The sequence below is a fragment of the Haliaeetus albicilla genome, chromosome 3 (assembly GCF_947461875.1).
Source record: "Haliaeetus albicilla chromosome 3, bHalAlb1.1, whole genome shotgun sequence".
NCBI classification, from domain to species: Eukaryota; Metazoa; Chordata; class Aves; order Accipitriformes; family Accipitridae; genus Haliaeetus; species Haliaeetus albicilla.
In genome coordinates, this window is record NC_091485.1 from 46,105,765 (window position 1) to 46,133,438 (window position 27,674).

The 27,674-nt window shown below is 41.0% G+C and overlaps 1 long non-coding RNA gene across 1 annotated transcript; it reads left to right on the forward strand.

The window, feature by feature from the left end:
- The first annotated feature begins 13,585 nt into the window (after nt 1-13,585).
- On the forward strand, nt 13,586-18,594 carry LOC138684591 (uncharacterized). The gene is made up of 3 exons (XR_011323838.1): nt 13,586-13,934; nt 17,427-17,498; nt 17,655-18,594. It is a non-coding gene; the product is annotated as an uncharacterized lncRNA (long non-coding RNA).
- The last annotated feature ends 9,080 nt before the right edge of the window (nt 18,595-27,674 follow it).

Here is a 27,674-nt window from a genome sequence, read left to right on the forward strand (position 1 = left end):
GAATGCACAAAAAGAATATGAAATGGTTCTTTAAGAACAGGTCAGCATAATATGAAGATGTAATTCCAGAAAACTATTATTTTGACCACATTACAGGGTTATGTTAGTCAAACTATGCATTTCTGTGTTAACAAGCATGAAGAGACAAAAAAGCACTTCATCATTTCCAGTAAGGCAGCTGATGCAAAGCAGGAGCTCTTGAGTTTTACTGGTCTGTGAAAGGTGGAGGCAGTTGTCCATGCTGGGTTGCCTTGATACCTAAAGCCTCAGTTCAGTTTGTGGATCAAGTGGAAGTAAGACATAAACAAAGCAAAATTTAAAAAAATGGAACATAGTATTAGTGAGCTAAAGAGAAGAGGGAAAGAGGCAACAGGTGAACTTGGGAGTGATTTTTCTCTAAATATTTATAAAATCCCAGTTTAATACTGAAAGCTTAGGCTGAGAAATACTGAGAACAGAATTTTGTTTGAGTGAACTGATGTTTCCAGAGGTTTCAGTAATGGGTTTTACAGGTTTCATTTAATTGCTCTCTGTCTGGGAAAACAGCCATGAATTTGTGACTGATTGGAAATCCAGATGCAAAGTTGAGACATTTTTTTTGCAGCTGGGCTCCAGTGAATGTAGTGAACAGTTAAGGGAAAGTACAAAGTGTTCCTGGGGGAACATTTTGGGAGGGAGGAGTGTAGACTGTCTCCATTTTGGCAAGAAAGAATGTCACTAGGAATTAAAAAAATCTTACTTACAATGAAATGTAGAATCGTTTCTGAAGGAGATTTGCCATGTTCTTTTTTATAAAGAAAGACAAAAAGTTGTGTTTGTCTCAGGAAAGGAAATGAATGTGGGAACATTTACTATAATGGTGTTAGTTGCTTGCTTTCAAAGCGCTATAGCACATCTAGGTGGAGACGTCCTTTTGGACATCCTGCAGGAAGGCCTACTCTTACAACCTCATTTGGTGAACAAAAAGCAGCATGGCACCGAAGCAAAGAGCGAGCAAGGGGTGGCAGCCTGCCTCCTCTGCCCATTAACAGGCCAGGCCTGCCTCCTCAACCCTCTTCTATAGTTATGTATGCTTTTAATATATATATGAACAAAGGACTCTCAAGTAACAGAATAGAGGTTCACTGCCCTGTGGAGAAGGCAGGTTTGATAGCTAACAGATATGGACGTTGCATGCAATGATGGAAAGAGGCATAAATGTCCATGGAAGGAGGATGGAGGAGGTGACCATAGAGTTTGGGAAAGCCTGAGAAAGCAGGAGAGAATCTTCTTCTTGCCCCAAATACTATTCTACTTCTAGAAACTTCTAAAATACTGCTACCCCTTCCCATTTGCCCATGTCTTTCTGCAGCCTCTCCCTTATTGACACCTGCGCATGCCCACCTTATCTAAAACCTTCTCTGCCATGACCACAAAACCTAATTTAGCACTCCGGGTGTGCTGAGAGCAATGCTGAGGCTTGACCCTGGCTGTGTGACTGAAAAGCCTCAAGCAGGCTGGGGCAGTGCCCCTTCAGTCCAGATGGGACAGCAGAAGGTAACCATGTGTCTGAGCATTTCTGTTGCTTCATGGAGTGTGTGGAGCTGCTATGGGTATGTACTGTCTGTAGTGGCACCTGTGTGTGATAATTTGGAGCCATTGGGCTGTCAGCTGTAAAGCAAAAAATTAAGTTCTGTGGAGATACGGTTATGAACCTTATGATCTCCTTATCAAGCCATCATGCAAGTAAATAGCCTCAGTGGTAGAAATATTAAAGAAGTTCATCTGCTTACATTCTGGCTCTCATAGGAAGCATGTAATCAGAGGAGCTACTGCCTCCTTTGGCGTCCCTGCGGATTATAGAGATCAATGTCCAAATACTGACCAGGCAAAACTTTCTCTCCTTTAAGGCAACAAACAAGGTAAAACTCAGAATTTAGCGGTGCTTTTGTAAAATAGTTCCAGCTCTGTTTTGTTCCTCCTGCTCTTGCCTTGCCCCATTAGCTAACAAATCCTCAGAGAATTGTACCAAAGACAAATTTCTTCACCAACTACCTCAGCATGAGTCAAAGGGTGGATGGATGCATCTCTGAAAGGCTGACACCAAGGAGGAGGTCCCTACTAAAACACATTAATAATTATGACAATTATGCGTCAGGGCTACTTTGCAAAATACTGTTAAAATATGGCAAGGTTTTATTGCAGAAAAGCGATGAAGAGTCAGAAATAGTTGCTTTATTTTGTTAATGAAAAAGACTCTTCGTTCCCAAGTTGAGCATTTTTATAGTTGGTAAGAAATCTAACAATAATAGATTCCCGTAATAATAGGGTTTACTTTACAATAATGTTTTCTTACTGCAACAGCAGAGAAAATATTCTATGAACTGAGACTTACTACCAATAAGAGCTATCATAGGCATTAACCTTTGGAACTGATTTTAGTCATCTGTGACCTGATTATGAAAATGCTAGACTTTTGCAATCCACTTGGAAATAGTAGGCTGGGCATGAGAATGCTGCTATAAGTTGATGATTACATTTTATCCTATCTCTTGTGACCCTTGGCCTATTTAAAGCAAATATCTGATGACCTTTTCTGTTTTGTTTCATCATCAAAGAAAACTGGATATTTTAATGAGCCTTTAATAAGCAGTTTCATGCCCCAGCCACAATTCAGGAGGGTGGATCAAAATGATACTCAAGGTGGAAATGTATTTCATCTAACTGCAGGCACAGAAATTGCCTCAGTTTGAGTTCAGCACAGTCACCGAGGCTCCCTCTATGGGCAATGGACAAGAATCCCACCCACCCTAAGCAGCCATGTGCTAATGAGATCAGTTGTCCCCTAGTGATTTCTGGGTTTCTCTGTTTATTATATAGAGAGCACAAATGACTAGGTTATACCTAGACAACTGCCACCAAGACTAACAAGGTTAGGGCAAATTAATTCCACTAGGTAAAGAGTAAAGGTCAACTGAGATCTAACAGTATGCTATCTCTGTATGGAGTACTGAGCAGTGCTACTTAAACAGCCTGTCAAAATGCCTCACTGATGAAAAGTAGTGTAAAACTGAGCCAAATCAAAGTGGAACCAAGGAGAAGCCAAGAACTTGAAGCAGACATAGCTCAGTCTTGGACAACCCTTTGACAGGAGGCACATACCCCAAGGGAAGGTAATTAAATCATTCTGCTCTTTTGTAACAAGGTTTCAATGACACTTGAATGAACCTGATAAATAGGTATGAGGCCTAGTATGTTTTCCATGTACATTTTTTGGTACTTTTTTTTTTTTTTTTTTTGTAAATGTACAGCACTTTTCATCTGTCTGATAAAGGGATGGTTGGCTTTCATTTTTGTTTTTCTTGAAAGAGGTAACACGCTTCATGTATTCACAGTGGTCTTCAGGAACTGAGAGGTGATCAGTTCCTGCTGCATTTCCCCAGCATGCACATGCGGTCCTGGTCCCCGTGCCAGGACACCTGCTAAGCTTCTTACTGCTCTCTGGCTGCAAGTCGGGAGCATTTAATCCTTGGTGATGTCTTCATGCTGAGGAGCGTTGCATCTCCATGTTTCATACTACCACACCCACTGGGCTTTCACTGAAGTCTTCTCAAGGGGGTTATCAATACGGCACAATACTCCTACAGCACTGGAATGCCCTAATGGAGAATAGTGGGAAATCATTAAGATTACATCATGGCTCCAAGCTATCTGAATCTCACAAATCTGGAAAGCAAATGTTGAACTCAGGAAAACCTTCATGTCATCCATTGTTAAGTGAAACCCTGGGACAAAAATGAACAAATACAATGCATATTTTTCTGAATATTGTTCATCTGCTCAGAATAAATATTCTAAAAATGCTCTCATGGAAGAATAGTGAATATAATAGATGCATTTTTGTTGGGACACATTCATTAGCATGAAGAACTATCCATTTCCTGATGATTTCCTCTCTTGCCAGTACATATTAAATCTTTCCAGGCATGTTTGCCTTGTTGCCATCTGATCTGTTCATTAAAGAGAAGCGATTTAAATTTTATGTTTGCAGGGCATGTGAGAAGGCTTACATCAATGAATCACTGAAAAGGAAATATCCCAGTTTGCTCTCAGAAGTGTCAGCTGAATGAAATATTTTTGGGGCCTTTGGCAACACCTTGCTGAAGGCATTACTGGTTTTGGACACAAACAAGGGAGATGAAACTTTGTTCAGAGGGAAATGATATAATATATCATGGTGGCCAAAATGTATCATTGTTTGTTTGTCTTCATAATAAATTAAAAAATAGAACTATTAATTTCCTAGGTAACAACAGACGTGTTGATTTTTAAGTTCGCTCTTGATCTTGCACAATACATCAAAAGAGATAATTTGTCTTCTATATTTAGCATCCTGATTTTTTAATTCTGCACCAAAGAAGTTCATGGAGGATTTTAATAGGAATTGAGGACCCTGACATTTTCCTCAGCTAGGGATTTTTTCAGATGCTTTTGCAAGTGCTTTCAGCTAGAAGAATCTGGCCACATGCTTCCTGATCAGGCTGTATGTTCTGCAACTTTCCTGCTGACCATTGCTCTTACTTTTCAGTGGTGATGCCTGTGAATCAGTGCTTCAGGCACGTCACACTCAGCTCTCCCATCATTATCAAGATAAAAAAGTCCCACAGGCAACTGTCTATCGAGCTCATCTGAGCTACTCACTGGTTCTTCCACTCCCTGCCTCATGTCCTGGTTTGCTCCATACCCTCGATCCGCAAGTTTTCTCCTTTCATGCCCTTTTGGAGAATGTGACCATTGATTCTACTGTGGGCCTGGAGGATCTGAAGTAAGCAGCTAAAATGAGCTCCACCAGGCTCCTCTCTGTCCCTCTAGACTACTTTCTACATTGTCCCGTCTCTGGGACATCTTTACTTGGTTTCAAATTTTCTTCCTTGCTCTTGTGGTTCATAGCATCTCACAGAGAAGATGTGCTCTGCCTGGGCCACATGACTACTCTTCACCAAGGCTCATTGTAGGACTTTTCTGTATCTCTGTTCCTTGCCTATATCTTTTTGGCTTTTCTTTAGTTTCCTTCCTAGAAGAGGATCCTAAAGTGTACTCTCCATCCCCTAGGCCTGCTCCTGGTCTCTTCTCTTTGTTTCTATCCAGGCTGTTCTCTTAAAACCCAGATAGATGTTTCCCACCCTGGCCAATCATTTTTCTCTAGTGAGCAGGTATTCAATATAGTCCAACATCCAATCTGTAGACATTCTCTTACAATAACATTTTACCTTTCTCCAGGAATCACTCAGTGTCCATGAAATGCAACTGACTTATATTGCATTGATGAGTTGCTGATCTGTTGATAGGGTAAGCTGTTTCTAATTAATAGCTCAAAAAAATTTATTAAAAAAGAGTTTGAAAGACAGTATTGTGAAAAGAAAATTTTCTCTTCAAGGACTGCATCTGCTTTCAGGTAAAATTTCTTCATCATCCTTCTTTTCTTTTTCATGAGTTTTTCCAAGGCCTATTATCAATCAAGTGTAACTAAGCCGTCTCCAACAATTAATTTCTCTTGTTTCACATTTCAGGATGAGGTTATAGCTCTGAAATATTTCTGCCAAATCATTTCTCATTATAAATATTTTCTCTTCCAGCTATAAAATTGTGTGATCCTGATTATTCTCACTGAGATAGGAATTTAAAGGTGTGGAACCCTTCTTGTTAGAGATTTTTAAGAACAGATCATGGAAGCTCTCACAGGAGGTGATGGACTAAGTGCTCATTACTATTCCTACTTGTCTACAATATCACTGTGTAAGCTGAGAGCGAAAGTGGTTTCTGTGAGTCTCAAAGAACTCACAGTAGGCCATTACCAGAATAACTGGTGACACCACTGTCACTCTGACTCAAGATTACCTGGTGCATAAAATGTGCATCATCAGGCATTTGCTCTGTTCTTTCCTTTAGACTGGTGAGTGCTATGAAGCCACTCCAAAAAACTCCAGGGGATGTAAGTGCCTGTGGTGGAAGTCCTTGTGTGTAAACTGAACCTTATACGCATTCCAGCGTTCCTGCTTTGGTACCCTTTTCTCCTTACCTGCAGGTATGCTGCACCATTGCTGTTAAATTCAAATATGCTAATCTCGCTGTGCATCGATGTTACTCAGAACTTCCTCCTGCCTGAGAAACCTTCCCAGCCACCTTCAGAGTGCTTGCTGTAACTTTGAAGTTACAGTAAGTCAGAGGAGCCTGCTGGTAGGGAAATCTCACTCTTTGTTTCCTTTCCCTTTATATCAGGTGTTGGATTTGCACCTTCTGCAAAACAGCATAAGGCTGCTGAGGCCAGAGAAATGGTCTGTTCAAATCCAGGTGAGTTCTTGTTCCCGAGGGCAGCTGGTCATAGAGAAAGACATCTGAGTGACTCTCAGAGCCTGTGTTGTATTCATCTTCTTGTATATTTCCTCAATCCCACCTTCCTATAAATACAGAAAAAATAGCTTCTTAAAATTTGAAAGAATACTTGATCATCTTCTCTTTCACAGCTTCCTGCCTTTCCAGACAGCTTGTAATTTGTCTAAAATTTACAATCAAAACAGGCAGCTTTAGCTACTGTAATAAATAGGAAAGGTTCCCTGTCCCTACTGGTGCCTGTCCAAAATTTTCTGTTATTTCACAAGAACAGGTGCACCGGACGGTGAGAGTGTTTGCATAGCTATCATGCTGTACGGATATAAGGAAGTAGGGTTTGCAGGGAAAACATTATTAAGTCTTTATTAAACTAGCTGATACAGGTGGAAAAATAGGGTTACATTTCAGGCTCTTAATCCCTTCTTCAGTTCATCCGAAATCACTGTGTTCCACCTATATAGGTATATGTGATTTTTTGGTTGTTTGTTTCAGCCCTCTTACTGATGGGCAATGGTGTATGAGCCTGAAATCTGGGAGGAAACAAAAAATCACTGCTGTTGATCATTCAAGCTGTCAGCTTTGATCACTCGTCTTCTGGGAAGGACTGTGAGTCTGCCTGCATAAAAAAGCCTCTACCTTTCATATTGCTCCTCATTCAGGGATCTTGGGTTCACCCAGAAAAGTTCTTTCAGACAAAGGCATTTCCAAAGCTGAGCACTGGGATGTATGTGACACAGTCAAGTCTCTCAAGACTGTTTTTTGAAGGAATCTGTATGCCTGCCACTGACAGCCCTTTGCTTATTAACTGGCACTATTTGCTGTAAATTTGCGTTGATTTTCTCAGTACTGTAATGTCCTAGTAACATTAGGCAAGAATAGCCTGTACAAGTCTATTACCACATACTCAGCAAGTATTACTAGACAAGAGAAAAGAACAACCCTTCAAGTACTGGGAGAGAGGTTGTCCTAGTTCTTTGGAAATCTTTTTTGTTCTTCTTTGACCTAGCAGAGACCTAAAACTGTGCAGTGGTTTCTTCAAGTTTTTGCAACTGTCTGGCAGAATCTCAAGTGCAGAATGAGTAAGGGCTGCTTTCTGAATTCACTTGATAAAAGTGTTTGGAAACAAGATAACAGAAGAAATGAGCCAGCACTAGCTATATTCACTCCTGGTAAATAAAGGGTCAGGGCTGTGGCCTTCAGTGGGAAGGTGAACATGGAGCACTGCTCTGTGAGACAGAGGTGAGGTTACGATGGGGCAGACTGAGGCACATCTGGAGTTTCAAGCAGAGAAGAAAAAGAACAACAAAGGGCAGAGTGCTATTGTGATATTGCTGGCTCCTCCTGTTCGCAGTACATGGTGCAGAATGGCACGAGGAATGTGCTGCAGCTCTGATATCAAATGTCTTCTCCCGCATGTGGAGCTGGCAAGTGATCTCTCTGTTGTCCTTGCATGAAATGGCAGCTCTCCTTTACTTTTTCCATATAAAGATGTCCCTGTCATCAATTTGCAGTGGGCCCAGTCCTGTCAAGTTAACTGACCCTCTGGTACTGATACAAAGAAATCTCTTAAACTGAGTGATTTTTTAAAAAGGTTTGGGAGGGGGACATCCTGTACTCCATTCTTTTTCTCTAACAGCACCTCTGGCCCCCTCCTTCCACTTCCACACCCTGAGTTTAAGTTTGTAAACCTTTTGAACTATTTTAAAAAATGTACAGCTTGTCCTCTAAGACATAGGAAATTACATTTGATGGTCTATTGTATAAGAATTTCCATATTTAGAGAAAAATCAACAGATACAATCTCTGATTTCCTTTTCCCTATACTCCTCATATTTGCTGCTTCTTGCATTGCTTGGTTTGGCTGCTGCCATGTTGTAGCAGAAGCAGATGTCATCAATTAGAAGATGGATTTAAAACTAATGAGAGCTATGTTCAAAAAGCCTGCCTGCTCATCCAGCTAATGTGTACTCACCTCAGGGTGGGTCCTCTGCCCCAGCTCACATCTGGTGATTTTGATGCTTTGTAGTGCTTTTAAAGGTATTTCAGAGATAAGTTTCTACTCAGCCTGTGCAAAAATATGTCACATTAAGGAAATTTTGGCTCCCTGGTCTCCAAATTCTGAAGCAATCTTTCTAGGACTCAGAAAAACAGAGGTCAGTGATATTAGACTGGATCAATTATGTAGCTAAACTCTAAAAAGGTTTTCTAAACATACAGTTTGGGTTTCTTGCGGTTAACTATTTGGTATAATCATAGTATAGTCATTTTCATTTTCATAGTATAGTCATAATCATTTTCTCAGTGAATGTAAACTCAACAACAATACTGATTAAGGAAGGAACTCACTAGCAGGAGCTCAATAACTTTGTAGTAGCAAAGCCCATTTGTAGAAGAGCTGGAGAGGAAGACTACCAAGCAGAACAAAACCAGAAAGATATGTTTAAAAATTAATGCAGTAAAAATTAAGCTTACTGACTTAAAAGGAAATCCCTCAAGCTGTCTAAAAGTATGATTCTGGCTAATTTTCAAGCCAAGAAAATAACTGGTAAATTCAGTAAGTAAGTAAAAAAAAAAAAAAAAAAAAAAAAAAAGACAAGCACTGAAATGAAGACAACAGCTACAATTTATCATTTGCCCTTGAGACAAGACTTTAGCCCTTTGTCAATTTAGACAAGAAGACTCATTCTCATACTTGGTTTCCAAGCTGTGAAATGGACTTCCTTTGAAACAAAAGACACTTGCAAAGGTCCAGCTTCTACTCTGATGGCAGCACAGACTTTGACCTTGCCTTTTCCAAAACAAACACACGTTTCTGTACCTATCGCACACACAAATTTATTCCTTGGGTGGCGTTTGTGAGAAAATACATCTCACACGGCAGATGCTGGTCACCTCATAAGGCACAAATTGAAGGTTCCTGCACTTTGGTACCCAAAGTGATCCAGGTGCACAGGTCCAACTGGCAGGAATTCCAGTGTGGTTAAAACTAGTCTTTCATGAAGTGTTGTTTAAGAAATCTGAGGGTTTGAGTCCACAGGAAACAAATTAAATCATTCTTAAAGAGACTGACTTCATTTTTTCTTGTGTTTTGTTTTGTTGCACTGGATTTTTATTGCAAAATGAGGCAGATCATTGTTAATGCTTTTCACCTTCCCACTAGTTTAAATATTTGTGATAGTCTTCACTGTTTAGAAAACACATGTAAAGCTTGCAAACTGGCCAACCTTTTGTGTAGTGTATCAATTTATAATATGTATGTTCAGCTAACTTAACTGTATTTTCCATTGTCAGCCTTCCGGCTCTTTTTCACTCGTCTACAAAGAGTATTTTGCACTGTGAAATACCCATGTAACTACAATGTTTGTATTCACATGGAGAAAATTATAAGCACATGAAAGTAAAGCACATTCCTCATGATCTTTACACTGCTTGAAGATTAAAAATACAATAGGTTAAAGGAATCCAGGAAAAAAATGGTCTCTCAAGAGCATTCACAATATTTGTGTAAGTCTATGTTGCTCCAATATATGAATCACAAATAAAGTTCTAATAGAAATGTTTGAAATATTTTCCAAACACTGTCATTATATGACCTCACACCTCTTTGGCTTTTGTATTTCAGCAGTAGAGCTGACCAGAAGAGTTTGTGCCATGCATTTTTTAAAATAAATTAAAACCCCCCAAAAATTAGAGTCCAGTCAGTGCACAATAAGGCAGTTCAAGATATGTAGTTTTACAAAAGCTAGGAAAACATTCCCAGAAAGCCACTGTTTCCAAATAAATGGATTCCCAAAACAAATATTTAATCCTTTCTTGCAGTATTAATGCAGCTTGACTTCTTGTAGATGATCTCAAGGCTCTAGTAAATATTTGGGGCTAGGTCAAATAAGTTCAGTGTAGTTAAGTTGATTGGTGCGATCTGAAAAGCTTGACCATTAATTGCTTCTATCAAGAAATCACAACCACCTTGTCACATGAAGCAAAAGCTGTTATCAAAAGATGAATAATTTTGAAATAAAAGATTAAATTAAATATTTAGATCTTGTTAAAATATGGTGGCCAAATGGTATCCAAAACTCATCTAGCAGGTGCCAGCTGAAAAGCAATAAAAGCAGCACTAACACAAAATCACAGGTGACACACTTCAGAAAGAGTTCCTAATTTATGATCCTTTTGCTATGATACCAGCTTGCAAACTGTCTTTATTCTTTTGGCATTAAATATTATTTCAGAAATAAATAAGTGAAAATAGGCATCTGCTTCTTTTTTATGGATCACGAAACTTCCTCTTGCTCTGACTGTATGTCTCTATTCTTACTCAGTTTCAACAGCAACCTAAGTTCAAGGTGTATTTGGCAAACACTACCAGTCTTCCAGTTACTGGTAAGAAGCCAGAAACCCAGGGCTGAATGCAAATCTGTGCTCAGCAGGATTTGACTGTCAAGCATGCACTGCCATATCTGCTGCTTTCTCTAAAGTTAGATTATTTGGAATGACACAAATAAACCTTCAAGAATATTTTGTTATGTGCAACTGAAACCTGTAAATTAATGTCCATGATATTGGAAAAATGAAATTTATCTGAGGGGATCGAGCATGTAGAAAATATTTGCCCTGAAAGAAAATTTCCAGTTTATTCATGCCTACCTGGCCCTGTGCGAGTATTTTGAGAGTATGTATTCTCCTACCTCACTTTTAAAACCTTTGAATGATTTTAAGCCATTCTCACCCAGAACCTAGGCAACACCAGGTCCAAATGTTGTTATTCCCTGTGAAAGTTCAGAAATCAATTAGTTCATCTGACCACAAGACTGGGCACAGTACTCTCCTTGGACACAGTATTGGTGCCTTCAACATGACCCAAAAGCTTCTTTGATTATTAGACTTCACAGCCTGTTAACATCAGTGGACATAAGTGAATCACAGCTCTCTGTGCCCATCAGTGTCCTTTGAATCAGAATCTGCGTTTTGAATGCCCATGCATAAATTCAGGTTTTGGTCAGCACTGCTTTGATGATTTCTGCATCAAGCTCCATTTGGTGGTGTAGACATCCCTGTGTTAGCTAACACAAAGAAAGCTTGTGAAACAGCCATCGTGAAATGAAGACAGTGTTATAATCAGATGTTGTTAGCAATAAAGACCTAATTAGACTCTAGTCCCATGTGCGGTGCCAAACCCAAATAACCTCTTATGCATGCGTTTTTATTGTGTGGCATATTTAATTGAATCCTTCGAAGCAATCTAGGATTCACATCCAGATGATTATAACCCCAATCTCCTTAAGAGTTAAATCCTCAAATGCTGTGGCCAGGAGGAAACTTCAAAGCAGAACTGCTGGCAGCTTTACCTCCTGTGCACGCTCAAGGAGCAGCAGGTCTGCAACGCCCTAGCGGGACGTGCCTGGGGAGCAACCTCAGCGTGTCAAGGAGCACGGTGCGTGCACCTTGGCAAACGCTTCCTTCTGTCCAGCCGTAGACGGTCCCACAGGATCCTCATGCTCCTGGAAAATATTATCCCTGGGAGTGCAGTAATGCTGCTGCGTCTGAGAGCAAGCAGAAGAGAGGTGCACGGCGGTGCTACACTTCTTGCAACATTCAATGTACACCTATTTTTTTCTTCTTGCTGACAAGGAAAAAAAGAGGGAAAAATTTACAGAAGTGACGTGCATTCAGATCCCACCTTCTTCACCATCTGTGTCTATGCAATAGGTAATATCTATCCTAGTAAATGAAATAGGACCAGAGCACAGGCCCGTGCCTTCCTATGGGATTGTCCATGCTGTTAAACAGTCACAGTGTTGTCCTAGTCTAGCTGGCACTTCTCACTTCATGGGCAGGTAGCATGGGCCATGGGCAATCCACACTTCGCAGATTGGATGTGGTCTCCTGGTTTGGGGGAATAGGGGCACTGAAGCCTGTGCATGCTAGCCCACATCAGTTGCCTCGCTGCCAGAGAGCAGTCACTGGCCCCTTTTGTCTATTAGTATAGATGCAACCCTTGAGACCTATTAAAAGAGTGCTACAGTGCTCCTGTTCACAATATGCCCATGAGTACAGGTAACTGAGATTCGGCTCGGCTTCATTCATCAGCAGAAGGAAATAACAGGTAAGAAAACACCAGAAAAAAATCTCTGATAGTTTTCAGAGCACAAAGAGTACGTGTCTCACAAAACTATTGTTCATACTTAAATGTGTAATTAGTGGACTGATATCTAGAGAAGTTTTTACTGTGAAAAATTGTGTCCAAACCACTAACAGTCATGACTGCTTAAAAAGCCACCTAAGAAATTAAACGTTTGACTGATAAGATGGCTAAATACAACAGAGATTGCTTTAAATGGCCATAATGTGTATCGGGCCAGTTTGATTCATGTGTTAGGAATAAAGACATTACCATGTTTTGTTAGACCAGTGGGCAATCTTTTCTATTCTATGAAGCCAGAGGAGTAGGGAGGGTCTGAATGCTCTCAAAGGTAGCTTCTGGTTTGTAAGGTTATTAGACCCAGGCCTATGAACTCTATTCTACCAGTGCTTTTCTTCCAGTATTCTTTAGGAAATGCTAAAGACAGAGTAATACGTCTGATGGGAAATGAGACTTCTGCAAAAAAATCCTTTTTTTTTTTTGCTCTCTAACAATTTTTTAGAAAGCAAGAGCATAGGTACCTATATTTAATGCCTAAATAAAGCATTTCAAATGATATGCCAAATATCAATCTGAGGAACAAATAAATTAGGTAGAATTAGTCACGGATTTCATAAGGGAATTTGAATTTGAAACAGCTGGTTTCAGATACAAGCGTGCACACCGTTGTCGTGACCTGAATGGTTTCTCGGGCAGCCTGACCTCAGCAGTGGGAAATGTGAGTAGGCTTGATGGCCCTGTCTTCTTCTGGCAGAAGTTGAGTACCGCCCTACTGCTTTGGGCAGGGATTTCCTTTGTTGATGGATATGCTTCAGCCCTGAATAGGTAATCATGTCATTTTCTAATAATTACAGCCAGCTTGCATTTCACTGAAGCTAAGGAGCAGGGCCGTTTGGTGCATTTTTGTGAATTTAAAGAAATATAACAAACAAGTCATATTAGGTAGAAGTTCATTGAAAGATGACAGCAAGATACCTTTCCAAATTGTTTTCTAAGATAGTTGTGCCCTTTTCATTAAAAAGCAAATGCAAATTTTCCTAATTTTATTTCACATCTCCTTGTTCTAGAGAGGGAGAAAATGGTTTTGCTAAAGTCCGCAGGGAATTTGAAATATGACGTTCAAAAGCTGCCCCCACCCCCTCTTTCAAAGACGGTTTTCCCATTAAGGTTTATACACTATCCTGGGAATTTAACTAGGAATTTTGCCTCTGATTCAGGAAGACAGGACCACGTTCCCAGTAATTAGCTCACTAAGCTCAGCAGAGGCCATTCTCATTCCTTCGTTGCACATGGCTGGTATGTTTACATCTACCATTGGCATTTCTGACCTATCGTACTTTCTGCTTTGCAGATATACAAGGTGAAAAAAGTAAAGGAGTGATCTGTGTGCAGTTCTTCCCACTACTTTAATGAACAACAAAAGGTGAGCTCTTTCTTCAGTACAGGTTTTTATTTCTCCCTATCTCCCTAACTATAGCTCCCTAATTTATCAAGCTCGGTGCATGAAAACTCAGTTAACAGGAGGATTTGCTGTACAACACTGCTGTGTTCAGTGCAGTTGGGAATCCTGTAGTCTCCATTAACTTTGCAATATCAGGAAGTTTGCTAAAATATCAGGAATTGTTGAAACAGTTCTGTTTGTTAGGTGAGCTTTCCTGGACATTAGGGTGGAGAGGTGGACAGAACGTTAGAAACGAGCCTAACATCAGAACCCCCATTTTACAGATGGATAAAATGAGGCATAGAAAGACTGTCTAATCATTTGATCTTTCAAGCTACTGTCTGTCTTTAGCTTGTAAAAAAATAAGAAAGGTCAGATGTGATACAGACTTACAAAGTCATCTGTAGTCTGGGGAGGATGAAGCGAGAATGGTTGTTTTCCTCCCTCCACCTTTTGCAGAATTCAAGAACTTCAGGAAGCTAACAGGCAAGCAGTGAAAAAGAGGCAAATTACCATGATTTTCATGCGATCACTAAAATTTGCTGCGTGGTGGAAACTGAGGTCCCAGAATGGTGGTGAGGCCAGATGTATAAAACAATTCAAAAAGCAGCTAGATTAGTTTTGGGAGGGAAGCATCCAGACTCTTCAGTTTAAAAATGTGCATGTGAGCTCCAGCTCCACCAGTGCCTCATCTGAGGATATCTGAAGGCTGGGAGGATGTATGAGGGAAAGGACCACTTGGTACATTCCCTGCTTACTCTTGTGTGCTTTCCTCTGCATCCATAAGTAGCCACTGCTGGAGATCAGGTCCTAAATGCACTTTCAATCTCATCCAGTACAGCAGTTCTCATCTTCTTATCTCTAGGTAAACAATGCTTAGACACAGATTTATTTTAATGCATCTTTATCTCAAAAGCACTGTCAAGCAATTTCTAAATGATTTGAATAATTTCTTTTCACATCCCTAGTAAGCGATGCCAGGGAGCATTTGCTGTTCAGCATTTGTGAAAGTGCTGATCTATAATCAGATACTAATCTGTTCCTTTGCTGCTTGGGAAAAAAAAAAAAAAAGTTGCAATAAATTCAAAGCTGTCTCATGAGGGCTGTGAAGATCAAATGCTTTTTGTTTCCTCTTTTCACCCACAATAGCCTGCTTCACAAACTAGCTGCAGTAGGCAGTGGCACAGCAAGTGAATTCCAAATCACTCCGGGCTTTGTTTGACCTTGCAGTCAATATAAGACAGAGACACAACTGCATTATAACTTCCTTCCCACAACACAGCATTGTTTGGAAGTTGCCCAAAGAATATTACACCACCGACTACATTCTTCACCCAGTGGGTATCAGTAGCGCAGAAAATTGGTTCCCTCCTTTGTTAGTTAGAGAACTTCCCATTTTGTACCCATTCCCTTAAGCTCTGTTGTCTTTCTAGTATCATCAGAGTCAGTAAAAATAGAGATAACCTTATAAACAGACAAATTTGATGCCAGAGAACAAAAATGTTCTCAACAGAAACTTCATAACATTTTTACTGACTGTTAATGAAATGGCAGCCACTGCTTTAAATGTTACGTTTGCTTATTTAATGTTTTCTTCCTCCTTCCTTCCCCTGCACCCATTTTTGTCCTCAAACCCAATATATTTAGTCTTGTTATCTTTCAGATAGTAGGACCAATATGAGCACATGGTCACTGAAAATATGGCTTCTATGAGTTTACATGATAGTGACAGGTTATATGTTTTAATTAACATCGTATCAGTGAAAACCATTGTTCACAGAGGCAAGAGCATTACAAACCCTTCCTGTACTCTAAAAAAGGCAACAAGAGCACAAAGTCCAGGATACTAATTGCATTTTCAAGGTTATGCACATGCTGAAACACTTCACTGTTTCAGAGCTTAAGACTGTAAGACATAATGTTGAATCCTAGCTATCAAGGAAGATAATTTGGGATAATTCATGAAAATATAACTGTGTAATTAATCCTGGCTGCTACACATATGAGGTATTATAATCCTGACACAAACCTCTCCTTATCTAAGGCCAAACAGCCTTTGGGCCTGATCCAAAGCCCACTGAGGACAGCAGGAGTCTTCCCATTGACTTCAATGGGCTTTCAACCAGGCTGTTTGCTGTTATCTATTTATAGGCAATTTTTGTTGCATTTTGTTGTATTCTCACAATATCTGAACAGCTGCTAATTAACCACGCAGGGGTACGATGGAGAGCGTTCACCAAGAGAGCGAAAGGCTGCTGGCGCAGCTGGAGGCAGGAAGCCCCTGCTCGGTGCTGACGGCAGCTTCCCTGGGGCAAGGGGCCAAGCTCGCTCCAGCAGGTCCAAATCCCTGCAAAAGGAGGGCGGAGCGGGGGTCCTGCCCTGCTAGGACAAGCCATCGAACCACTCAGGGAATGGCTTTCAGTCCTGGCTCCACTTACCAAGGGTTTCTATGAGGATGTCCAGCTTTAACGTCCAGCCCGCAGAGTAGTCCTGAGAGAGCGGGCGGTGGGCTTGCTCGCTTCCTTTGCTTTCCAGAGCTGTCACTTACACCTCACCCTGTGAAAAGTATAGCCTGGAAAAGGAAAGTGGGATCATTAATATCCCAGCATCCTTGCTTCAGGCTTCCTTGCCTTTCCCCATCCGGGGTGCCACAGCAACCGGCAGTGCTCTGGGTTCGCGCTGGGCATGGGGGCTGGCAATACCTTGTGAAATAGATCTGGGCTGGCTGCAGTCTCTGGGACCCTGTGGCCATCAGGCTGGGCACAGGGAGCATGGGATGGTGCTGGTCCCAGAGGCACTCCAGCAGCTGCGGGTGAGGACCAGCACAGGGCCTGCGTCAGGACGGGGTAGCGGTGCAAGGCAAGGTACCTCTGTGTGAAGTGCTGCCAGGTGGCTCGCAGAGAGGTGCAGAGACTTAGAGGGGCTCCCTATGCTCAGAACGCGAAGTTGTTCCACGCCGCTCCAGATGAGGTTAGGATGGAAGATGAAACAGACCTTTTTCAAACTGAAATATCACTTGAACTTAAGTAAAAACCTGTAATTATGTGAGTTCCTTAACAAAGACATGGCATCTTTGGTGACTGCAGTAATTCTTGCTTTGCAACTCAAAAGTGGCAGCACGAGTCTGTACAAGTACACTGCCACCACTATCAGCTTTGGAGAGTCATTTTTACTTATTCTGACTAGTCTTTATGGAAAACCATAAAAGTGTATCACAGAGATGAATTTCTGTCCATGAAGATTTATTAACCTAGGTTTAAACAGAGTGGGGATTTAACAGCCAACACAATAGATATGAAACATTACTAGGCATCTTCTACCTGCATGCACAGTGGTTTCACTACCTCCCTTTACAATGGAGAAGCAGATTTATAGGTCTCTTTGGGAAGATGGGTTTGGATGTTGGCATTTACTCAACAAACCCAGTGCCACTGTCTACTAACTCTACCGACGTTTCATTACCCCTGGTCATAGCTTCCGTAGCTGGCATTTTTGGGATCATCTGAGCACACAGAAGCGCAGAACTTCCTAGAGACTACAGAAAAGGTGAGACTGTGACATTGTGGATGTTTGAATGAAACATAAAGTAATGATTCAGGGCTCTACTTTTAAAAGGAGGTGTCCTGCCTACCAGTCACTTGGCAGCCGTGACAAAGCAAAGCAGATATTTCACTTTTCACATGTTGTCACTGTTTTTTATAGCTGGAAACTTCAGCTCTGAAGAGGAAATGTACAGAAAGAATGCGCATATGCATGAATTTCAGACCTCTTAGTACCACATAAGTCAAATATGTTACCCATTGTGGAAGAGGTGATACCTGAGAGAAGGGGTGAAAACAATCCTCTTTTGCAAAGTACTGCTCAGCCTAGGGGAAGTACTTGAAGATCTCGCTGCCCCAGATTACTTTCTTCTTCTTACAGTTTGTGAAAAGTGATGTTTGTGTTGTGCCCTCCCTTTATATTCACAGAAAAGAAAACAACGTATCTGCTGCCAGGTGCACACTGAGCACAGTTGGAAGATGTCTATACCATTACTCTTGTAATATTGATTATAGACTGTGCTGGGAACCCACCCAGAAAAAAAAAGAACATTATGGTCACTAAAAGTCTCTATGTACTAAGTGGAGCAACTATTTCTACAAGGATGTTTCTTAACTTCTGAGGACTCAGCTTGGCAGCTAGTACCATTCTTTTTAACCTTTTAAAACACTGTATGGATAACCTATACATTCCTCTCTCAATAAAGACTAGATGACTCAACCCACAGAAAGTAAGCTGTAGACTTTGCACTTCTAGCTTGCCAGCTGGAATCCAACCCAGATGACTTGTTCTTACCAGCAGCTCTCAGGAGGTCTGTGTAGAAGCAGAGTGAGCTGAGGGCCATTTTCTACTTCCCATACACTTACATCAGTGCCAGGCTTTGCATTATCTGCTATGTCTTTCCAGGGGTGGCCATAGGGATTAGATGTCTCAATAGGCACTAGGCATATGTATCTTAATAATAGGCCAGAGATGACTTATGCTCGGAGAAAAAAATATATAGGGAAATTTGTCCCACTCTGCACTGTATCCACCCTGAGTAAGTCAGGCTGTTGCACAGATGACTAAGAATAGCAGTGGCACACAGTAAGTGAGAGTGATGACTCAGTGTTTTTTAAGCTGAAAAAAAACTTTAGAGTTGTCACTGAGGATTATAGATGCTTGAGGAAGGTAGCATTAAAATTTGGCCTTTTGGTTTTGATTCTTTTAGTTATTTGTCAACCTACACTTCCTTCATCCTCATTTACCACGCATTTCTTTTTAGAAGCAAGTTCAGTGCCCTTCTACCCTTGACAACCATTCAATGAAAAAAGACACGGAAGAAGAAAATAAAGCTATGTGTTAGCATTGGTTTTTAGGCCACTCATGTAGTTTCAAACTTTTAAGATTATATAAAAAAATACTACCCCTTCCTCCCCCATCAAACTATCTGTTTCACATTACAGGTTTTCTGTATGCCCCTATTGCAACTGACAGGGTGGAAAATGGACAGTACATCGCAAGCCAGCAAATATTGTTACAAATTCTAGGTACCTTCTGAGTGGAGGCTGAAAAGCAAATCGTTTAGATGTCATTTGATTGTCGGGGCCTTGGAGTACTCACCTGTCCAATTACAGGTAGTAACTGTAGGATGCTGAGCTATAAACTTTCTCAGAATACTAAAAATTGTCCTGTTTCTCAGCACCATGCTGGGTTTTCTGCATGGTAATGAGTCATGTCATTAGTGTTGGAAAGCATTAATTCTTAATGAATATAAGTAAGTTAATCAGCCACCAAAATAAATTCAACAGAAATCTGCTGTAATACAGTTTATTGACTTCAAAGGCTTTGTAAGTCTTGTTCAGTTAACTGCATCTTCCACAAAACAGCTTTAAAATAAAAGAATAAGTATGATCAACAGAGGTCCCTGGCTTAGGATGCATGTGACTTTTTAACATAAACCTTAATCCTGGGCATGGAAACATTCACATGATTATTTAATACATATTTAAAATACCAAGAAAAGTACATGACTTTGTAGGATCACAGATTTACTGTTTTCCTCTCATATACAAATGAAAAAACAGCATTTTATAATAAATGCAGCTGCTTTGCCTAATCTTCTGGGAGACTACTCTGTTGGATAGGAAATGAATTTTATAACCTGTGATTTATTTTCTGCCAAAATGTTTTTTCTGATTTCACCTATCCTTCAAGCATATATTAAACTGGAGAGGGCAAACTAGCTCAGAGCTTTCCTAGAGAACCAGCTATAAAATAATGGGTATACGAAGACAGAATATTTAACATGATGGTTTGCATTAGCACACGAATCTAGTTGAAGTTTTTTTACATGCTTTGTGACCTTCCCTTCGCAGGCACAAGTACTTGAAAGGGTAGCAGTGAAGATGAAGGAAGGTGCTGACGGCTCCCACACAATGAAAGGACAGTGACACTATACACCCAGGAGGTCCTGCAGGGTGGCACCTGGCCACCATCCCTGGGGCAGCCAGCTTTGCTAGGTGCAAGTACCATCTCCCTGGGCACCTGGGGAAAAAGAATTGCACAATAAACAACAAAAAAAATCTGTAAATGCAGGAGTTGTCTCACAATACAAACCAAATTCCTGTGCTGACAGATAAGGTTAATGTAGCCACAAAAGACTGTATTTAGTGTCAGGGTGCCTGTGCCACTTCTCACCAGGGACTGACCTGAGGAGATTTTTATCCCAGCCAAGAATTATAAGGAACAGTGATATAGCCATGTCTATGGGACATCTGGTTTTGCAAATTCTTGTCTTTCCGTGGCAAGCTACCTCAGGAGTGTTCACTCCCATTGCTCCAGGAGTCAGTCAGCTTTCTTTGCATATATTTTTTTAAATTCAGTTTAACCATGTTTTATTACATTGGTCCTCTGTTCTTAAAACTGCCTCTCCTGGAGTAGTGTTAACATCCAAGAGCCTCAGTTTCATTAAAAAAACAAAACAAAACAAAACAAACCAGTAAACTATTGGCAGAGGAAGCTTGAAAATGTGATCATTGGCAATGAAGTAAAGACCAGAAGACAAAATTAAAGGGGTGCAAAGTACTGTGTTTTTGGACAATATCAGGGTTCCACATGTTTGGGGCTGATGACAATGAAATGGTGAGGCCTAGTAAAGTATTTCTGAGAGATGGGATTCCTGTGCAATGGCATGCAACATGTGCTAGATCTGCACTTTAGGAAATCTCCCTCCTCTATGGTGGCACCATGTCTGTAGTTAACCTCTTCTGCCTCTGTACTACATAAAAGGCAGCTAGCTGTGTTAAAACATCCGGGTGCAGAACAATATTCCAGTTTCCTCCAACAACATGTTGTCTCAGAAGTCTTTTAAAATAGTTTATAAAAATTCCAGTAGACACAGCAGAACAATAAGGTGATAACTTAAGAAAATCATCAAAAGCAAACTAGGAAATGAAGCTTTTGGAAAAAAGCTGGGTATGAATGAAGACTGTCTATGCACTAGCTTGTTTTGTGGTAGAGGAGGAAAATATTCCATAGTTGGATAAGGTGGAGCTATGCAGAGACTTTGTCAAGTTACCACTAGTGTTGCCTGCTATTAGTAACAGCAAGTGGCAGCTCATGTCCACCAATTGATATGTCATGCGCCTTGTCTTCATTTCTTCTACAAATGATAGCGAATGTTTGTCAAAAAAACTCATGGATGATTAACTCTGTTACAACAGATTAAGTTTAGCCTCATGTGAGAGACTGAAACAGTTAATGCCTCAAACATCATGGTGGGGCAAGTTCTGCATAATGGCAAACTCTGCCTAACAACGAACGCTGCATAGCAAGGAACCGCAGGTGAGAAGGCGAAGCCGGTCAGCAGCAGGACGGGGAGGGCCTGCCGGAGGACGCACCGTTCCCTGTCCTGGTACGCTGAGCGGGGCAGCTCACCGGGTATGGCCAGATGTCAAAGAATGGCTGTACCTGCAGGGGGGGAGAAGTTACTCCCCAAACGACCCCCCAAGCCCACCAACCCATTTCCCGAAGGTTCTGCAAACACAAACCACACATGACAACTAATTAGCCTAATGAGTTCGAGTGCCCGCCCGAAGGAGGGGCAAGGAGATGATAAAAGGGCACGAATTGAAGCCCCATGTGCACGCACCCTCCAGAACTGGACCTCTAGACTGGCTGGACCAACACTGGACCCAGGGCCGGTGAAATCTTTCTCTTTTCTCTCTGTCTCTCTCTCTTTTTTCCATAATCCCTACACCTCATCCCTTTAGACATAAACCGTTGACCAAGTCTGGGACTAGGAGTGGATCCAGCTGCCCCTGGGCTCCTCTCTGAGAAGGAGTCTAGAAAGCAAGGGGGTCCACTCTGAACCTCATGACTCAATGGGAGGGCTTTCCTTATTTTCTTCCCTGAATTGGTCCCCACATAAACAAGGCTGTAGTATATGTTTGGTGAGATATGGTTAGCATGTGTTATATGGTTTACTGACGTAGTTTCATGCCAATTCTTTTTGTGAGCAAACAAAAGTTGAGTTTTGTGAGTTAAAAGATCCCTGGTGTCGTTTCACCTTAATCCTGACCTGGGAATCGGCAAACCCAAGCGTCGTCCTGAGAAATTGGGACGTGACACCTCACCACCTCCAAAATACATTTTGATGGTCTCTGTCCATCAATAATTTTGCATTAAGTACTCCTCTTTCTCCCGTGCTGACGTTGCCGCATTCAGAGATATTTCAACAGCAGATCACCACAGTCAAGAGACCAATATATAGCACAGGTGGGAGATCTTTCCTGAGACTTATTGCAACAGAGTCTGGATTTTATACTGGATGTGCTAGAGGAAAGGGATGCCACCCAAAGGGACCTTGACAGGCTTGAGGAGTGGACCCATGTGAACCTCATGAGGTTCAACAAGGCCACGTGCAAGGTCCTGCACATGGGTCAGGGCAACCCCCCATATCAGTACAGACTGAGGTATTAATTGATTGAGAGCAGCCCTGCAGAAAAGGACTTGGGGATACTGGTGAATAAAATACTGGATATGAGCCACCAATGTGCACTTGCAGCCCAGAAAGCCAATCATATCCTGGGCTGCATGAAAAGAAGCGTGACCAGCAGGTTGAGGGAGGTGATTCTGCCCCTCTACTCTGCTCTGGTGAGACCGAGGTGATTCTGCCCCTCTCCTCTGCTCTGGTGAGACCCCACCTGGAGTACTGCATCCAGCTCTGGAGTGGTGATGAGGGTGTAACAGGTTGCCCAGCGAAGTTGTGGATGCCCCATCATTGGAAGTGTTCAAGGTCAGGTTGGACGGGGCTTTGAGCAACCTGATCTAGAGGAAGACATCTCTGCCCATGGCAGTGGGGTGGAACTAGATGGTCTTTGAGGTTCCTTCCAACCTAAACTATTGTGTGGTTCTGTGATTCCAAACATCCCCCTAGTCTTTGCAAGGACAAATCCAGTTTTAAGAAAAAACTTTAAAGTCCCGTGTTGTCCTTTATCACATAGAAATCTAATATGGCTTATTAGCTCTGTTATTAGCTGTTCTGCCTCACATAAGCATCCATACATATTAAAATAAGTATTTCTGCAGTGGTCTCTGCTATCAGTAGACTTAGGTGATAGTGTCTTAGAACAGAAAAAGAACTTTTTACAAGTGTTGTTTTTATTTTCATCAAAGCATTTTAACCTTTTCAATTATTAGTAGTGTAGGTTTGTTTCATTCTTCCACCGTACTTTATCTCCAAGTCTGCCATAATCTGGAGTTTGTGGCCTCTCCAGTTTAATTCAAAGCTCCTTTCTTCCAGGAAAATTTGGTAATAAGGAATCACCTAATTTGCTCTGTTCCCTCTCAAGTTCACAGGACATTGTTATATACCCATGTGTATATGCTACCCCATTAGAAAACTCACACTCTCAAAGACCCCTGCACAAAACCAAAGCCAAATCTTTATACGCAGTAGGCCATCACAGCTGTTGGATCATATTTTTAACAGCTACCTCAGAGTTATGTGGGAAAATTCACAAAAAGTTACAACATGAAACAGTGAGTGCTATCCAAGTGAAATCCCTGAAATCCTTAGCCCAAGGATTTCCTTAGCACAGGATGCCCAAACTTGTCACCTGCAGAGTCTGTGAGAGGGAAACCTGAGTCAAGGAATAACCTACTGCCAGTAACACAATTCACAAGCAAGGAAAAGGGCTTAGTTACCTTACCTGGACAGAGAAAAGAATCTGGCATGAAACTCTGAAGTGAAGTATATTGGAAAGTGTAAAATCAGTGCTGAACATAAGAGGGATTTTTGTAAGAATTCTTTTCTGTATTTTCTTGTTCAGTGAGAACATTTTAAAATGATTTTTTCTTCTGAGTGTTTTCAGTTTAAACAGTACTACTTTCTAACAAATGGGGCAATATCATTAATCATTATTTTGCTTTTTTTGATTGGAGAACATACACAGGATAAAAAGAGTATGATGTATTTCACCATTTTTTATACAGGAACTTTTAATGTTGGACAAAAATAAGTATTTTTATTTATCTTTTATAAATAACTTTTATTTCCTGGCTATAAACATTACACAGAGTTACTGTTCCACCATTCATCCATCTTGAGTATCATGCTTAATATGGAAATAAACAATACATGTGTTGGATTTCATATGGTGGAGCTTTCCGTTGCCTGAGGGCTAGATTTCCTGCTATTGTTTGTTACAGGTGACTATGTATGCTCAGTGACCACACTGAAGACCAATATTGTCTGAGGTGGTTTTTGGCCCAGTACCTACAGAGCCAGACTTCAGAGCACGTCCTTCTGTTTGGGTTAATAGTAGAAAAATAGAAAAAATAGAAAATACTCTTCTTTTCACAGAGACACTTTTCTTCCTTCACTTTGAATCAATGTCAACTTTTTTATGTGATTGAGAGCTAATTCCTTAAGTAAGTGTCTTGGGAGACAGATTGTCATGCTGACTGAGGTGAAAAAGAAAAGCAAAGAGCTTTCCGTGAGTTCAAAATGCAAACAAGTCAATGAAAGATATTCTGACCATGGGTTCTTTACAAAATGACAGATACAAAATTATTTTCCCCTCTCTATCTTGACAGGTGGCTCCTTTCACCTGTCTGCCACAGCTACCATTCACTTGTGGTGACCAAATTGTCCTGTTCCGGTTTCCACCTGTATGAATGTGACTAGACTGTCCTTGGTGAGTCTTCAGTTGTGAAAATGATACAGCAAAAGTAGTTTGCCTTGCTGTGGGTGCACAAACTCAGATCAGATCCACTCGACAAGATGAGAGAACAGCAAAAGCTGTGCTGATGGTGGGGGAGAGTTCATGTTGTCTTTCAGATCTAGTCTGCTTTTTCCAAAATGAGCATCACTTCCCAAGTGCTGTGATTAGCAGCTACCAGTGATTGCATGTTACATTTTTGGATATTCACCAACTTAGGTACTGTAGTTTGGTTACACTGGCCAGGGAGTGGACACAAACCCCAATGGAAATAAGTTCTGATAATATGCATGGAATCCATTTTGCAAAGAGGAGTGTGCAGCCTGACCTCTGTGCAAGAATGAAGTTTCTCCAGCCTGTGGAAATTGCTTGCATTTACTTCAGAATCTCTCTCAGCTACAACCCGTGAATCCCAAAGGAGCAATTCGATTTTACTTCTTTTTCTCCATTACTATTAACTGCCATACAGCAGTAAATCTGCATTCTTAGGGACATGTGTGATACTCTAGCTCCTTGTACCATAAGCTCCTTGGAGCAGAAACTGTTCTCTGTGTTAGCAGAAGCTAACACAAAGGGTGCTAGTCCTGGCTTCATTGTATTGCTGTGTTGGGTTACAAATGTCATCCACTTTTAGCCAGAAGTTCTGATAATAAACGGCTCTGCTTTCATATTGCTAGCAAACAAGATAACCCTGTCAGATAAAGCATCCTTTTCAGGAATGTTCTCTTAAATTATCATCCTGTATTTATTTCTTGTTAGTGGAGGTGCTAGTCACATCCAGGAGAGCAAATATGAACATATTTAGAGAAAAAACATCACACATTTTAATAGAGAAGAGTGTCTTGCTTATAGAAGTTGTAGATGAAGTCCCAGAAGGGATGAAGAACTGTCTTACAGTCTATGGACTGATATCAAATAAATAAGAAAAAGAAAGCAGGTTTGTTTCAATTAGTATTGTAGGTTATAGCAATTAACAATAAATCCTGTTGAGTCTTTTTACTTTTCCACAGCCTCTTACTGACCTCACTTTTATGAGACTCTATAGGCTTTTTGTAAGACCAAAGACTAGGCATATGTCATACAGAAGCATCAGAAGAAGTCTTAAGATGTGAAATGATGTACTCTTGCTGTGCCTTCAGATTCACCTCTTCCCCATAAATCATTGCAGAGGAGTCAAACACAGTAATTATTGCATTTTAAGCTAATGGATTGCTTGGGTTAACTAAGGAAAGCAAACTTATCCTCTCTTCCTACCTCATATTTAGATGTTAAAGGGGACACCTCAGTTTCTCTGTCTTTTGGCCATGTTCTCTCTTCCTCACAGCTTGAGAGACTTCTCATAAATTTGCAAGATTAAAAAAAGTTATAGCTTATCAATGGGTTTGTAAGCAGTAGGAATACATCAACTCTATGTGTGTGTATGTTTGTGTGTTATGAAAAGGATGTGTGTGGAAAGGAATGTAAATTACAAAGGATAGTGTCATCGTTTATAAGTTATTTCCTTTAACGAGTACTTCTATTCAAATCCAGATGGTGCTTGGAGAATTTTCTGCTACTGAAAAAAGAGTTCCCTTCCTCTTGGCTGTGGCTCCTTGCACCACACCTGGGAGTGACGCTGGTCACATTCCTGTTGCCTGGCTTTGGGTCTGAATGTTCCACCATGTTATCATAACGTGGATGCTCAGCTCAAGTCCCTGAGGTGATGTTCCCTTTTTCTCTGGGACATAAGCAGCATGCTGTTGTTGAACTCTAACATCGTTTCTATGTTTCACCCTTTCTCCATCTGCTGAAAGTACTCTCTGCAGACTTACCAAGAGAAGGGGAAGAAAAAGCGAAGACTGCTCGGGAGAGTACTGAGTAATTTCCTGATTTAATAAATAAAGCTTGAGAATCTTGTTGCTATTTTCTGTCACTATTTTGTGAGTAGAAAAACTACAATATTTTTAGAAACAAATGAGGAACAAAGATTCAAAGTTAAGTTTTGCTTCCAGCATTTTGAGTGTTTGTCAGATTCATGAGAGTCTCCTGGGAGCCCAAATGAGGTTATGACAATACAACAGCATATTGTTTCATTTAGTTAAGAAGGACATTTAAGCTTCCCCCCCAGCCTCCCCACCACCCCAGATTCCCACACATATTCCTAACACTACAATTGCAAACAAGATGAAGCTACTTTCGAGTTAGGATAGGAAACCAACTGGAAAGCAGCCATCAGTACTGCCCAACTGCTTAGCCCAAGAAGCAGGGCAGGCTGTCGAATCCATAGAAAGAGCAGGAAGCAAGGCAGCAGCCCACAGGCAGGAGCAAATGAACTGACACTACTGCACTTAAAGACATATGCCTGTATGTGATCAGGACCACGCTTTCACATCCGAGTGGAAGGAAGCAGGTCACCTCTGCTCATCTCGATAGCTGATCTTCAGTCATGTTAACAGAGTTGATCCTGTTTAGAGAACATGGATTGAACCTTCCAGATGGGTATCATGGTGTGTCGTCTCTGGCACACGCTCAGAAATGTGGGAGGGTTTTCATTGCATCACCAGCACACCACCACTCTCCAGCTGGGTGCTCCTTGGAGGTCTGCCACCAAAGAAAGCTCAGATGCGGACCTGTTAGCCAAAACAGTGGTGAGAGCTACTAAACCTTCAGCTCAGTGAGCTGTTACATCAAGTACTGGACAATAACATATATCCCTTAACAGTCAGTGAAGAAAAGCAGATGCTTCTAAGCTGTTATTCTTCAACTAAAGAAGACATTTAAAATAGGTCAGCTAAACTGTTTCCTAAAGGTGCTTATCATTCTCCAAGGACTATATAGGGAGGTATTTCAAATGGAGATGCCTACGCTGCATTGAGAAGATCAGAGGCCAGGGTTCAAGAGGAGAATAGTGCTAAATTCAACAGTTCACTTAGACAAAGTAATGTACATGTTAAATCTCATTGTTAAACCAGGGCCTGCCTGAGGAATGGAAACGGGG